This window comes from Ammospiza caudacuta, chromosome 5 (assembly GCF_027887145.1).
Source record: "Ammospiza caudacuta isolate bAmmCau1 chromosome 5, bAmmCau1.pri, whole genome shotgun sequence".
Taxonomy (NCBI): domain Eukaryota; kingdom Metazoa; phylum Chordata; class Aves; order Passeriformes; family Passerellidae; genus Ammospiza; species Ammospiza caudacuta.
In genome coordinates, this window is record NC_080597.1 from 36,227,023 (window position 1) to 36,229,839 (window position 2,817).

Genomic DNA, 2,817 nt, shown 5'->3' on the forward strand with positions numbered 1-2,817 from the left:
TAAGGGAAGAGATAAGAAGAGCAGCATCATACCAAAACCAGTTTGAATGAACATTTATAAAATCATTCCTCTTTAGTATACTTTGAAAAGTTACGTAACTGCGGCTTTTTTTTCTATGATTATTTTTCCTACAAATTACTGAGTGACAAATTCAAGTGGCCATGTTACAGGTTTTAGGGTGGGGGGAAGGAGGGCAATGTCACACGACATTCCTAATGTATAAGGTGTCTAAGATGTCCAAGGAGTTTCAGAGTTTCTAGTTTATGCATTATATGCATATATTTAAGGCAAAAGTGAAAAGAATAGCATACAAAGAACTAACAGTACAAAAGCTGACCTCTTCTCTCCAAGTGAACAACTGAAATACAGCTTATATGAATTTTGCAAGTAATAGGCAATATGTGAACAAAAACAACCAATAGGACCAAGACATCAACAATATTGCTCAGATTATGCAGCCACCACATTCTTATGATATTTCCTTTACCTTATGGAACACCTACTTAAAAAGAAACAATTGTCAGGCAAATCTTTTTCCTAATGAATAAAATAACATATGCCTTTATTTTTTCTATACCAGAAAGTCAGTTTTAATATGAACGATACAGAAATCCATATTTATTGATAAAAACACATTGCTGAGAAAGTCTCCTAGTACCAGCAGTTGCTGTTTGAATGGCAGGGCTGGCCCACTGTAGCACGCCTGTAATCAAACCCAAAGATCTAGCATAAGGGGAGAGGCTTAATTAAATATGACACAGTTCTGTTTCGTTTATCTCCTGAGAGCTGTTTTAATAAAACACCAGTGTCTGCAATACCGTTTGTCCCAGACATCCTGTCTTCAAAGTGAAGTTGTTATAATCATGGTTTGTAACAGCACATCTTCACTTGCCAGACCAGCACAGCACCAACAATAGCTCTTATGTAATGCAGAGCTTCAAGGCCTTCTGAAATTATTCAGTTAGCCTCTGACATACCTTATTCTGCCTTTTGGATTTGGAAAACTTCTTGTTCTAAGTATTGCTGGGAGATGGAAAAAGCAGTTTCTTCTAACAGTGCCATGTTCTGCTATTTACATGTCTTAAATTGATGTTTCTTTCCAGGAAAAAGTGCAAAATAAATCTTCTTTTTCCTCACCAACTGAATATAGGAAACATGGCTGTAAATCCTTTCCATTATGAGTCTAACTAGGGTGGATGTATAACAGCACCCTTAATGTTTCAATGTCTGGCAATCATTGACTCCTACCATCTCTAGCATCTGCACTTTTCTTCTGAAATACAATATTATATAAGTAATTTTGAAGTCTAATCTGTCCATTTTTTTTCCTTTAATTCCCAGTTCTTGAGTATTATGTCAGTGGCTAATAGCATGTTAATCTGTGCTCTTCCATGGCAACCATGCTAAATATGGATCTGTGTCTGACTGTATTCTTTTTCAGTATGCATTTTATCAGTCTGAGTATTTTCTTTCTGTCAACCTCTGACACTGGGTTATAAGCACCAGCAGTTACATATCTAAATCCATATTTCATTGTGAACTGCCTAAATCATGCCCACAACTCTCAAAAAGTAGACCCCTGTGAATATAGCATGACTAAAAACAACAAAAACTGAAAAACATTATCTAGTGCTCATCTAATAGAAGGAAAATAATTAAAGTAAATGAATAATTTAGTGAATTCAGACCTGTTTATATATATTTATTTTATTTACTCACAGTTTGGTGTATATATAAAAGACAAAGTTCCCTCAACATTTCTGGTTTTAGGGATGAATACAGCATTGAAAGATGGGATAAAAAAAAAGAACATGGCAGAGAGACTATAAAAGCTTGCAATCTCTCTTTCCCACCAACCAAGAATGCTTAGGGCTGTCTATTAACATGTGTGCAGGGAAGGCCAGATTTTCTAGTAACTAAAGAGTTGTGATCTTGAAGCTGTCAAGCAAACCACTCCAGTGAACATTTGCCTTCTTCTGTCCTGCACAGGGGCCTATTTGGAAAACTCTTCTGGAAGACTGTCCTGCAAGAGAACAGAGTTCTAGGAGACCTGGCAATTTTCAGGGATCATCTCCTACAGGACCAAGATCCATCTTGACAAGTAAGAAATCAGGCAAAGGTGGCAGGAGGCCTTCATAGATAGCCAAGTAACCTTTAAAAATCCCAACTTGAAAAGCAGACACACAAGAAATGGAAGCAGGACCACATCACACAAGAGGAATACAAAACCACTGTCCAGCTGTGCAGGAATGGTGCTAGAAAATACCCAGCAGAAGCTGAATCTGGTAAGGGTCATGAAGGACAACTTGAAAGGCTTCTACAGACACTGAAGCAGTACAGCAAGACAAGAGAAAACAGACCTTCAGCTGACGTGGGTGGGACACCTGGTGACAAATAACATGGAATAGGCTGAGGTGTGCAATGTTTTCTTTGGCTTGGTCTTTACCAGTTAGACCAACCTTCAGTAATCCAAATTTCCTGAGACAAGTGAGAAAATTAGGAACAAAGACCCTTGGTGAACTACCAACAGTTTCAGAGGGTGCTTAAACAAACAGCACATCCTTAAGTCCATTGAGCCTGGTGGGATGCACATTATAATCCATTCAATGCCAAAAATCCAATCACAGTCAGTAAGATCCCAGATGCACCAAAAAGTGTGTGGTTGTTCTCATTCATTATCACAGGTTCACAAGGAGTGTAGTTTACCAATTCAAGACTTTCAGTCTGGTTGAGTTCAACAGGAACTTTCATGAGCAGAGATACACAGATCGTAGGAGCAAAATATTATAGATTCTTTTAGGATAATGGTGATAAATT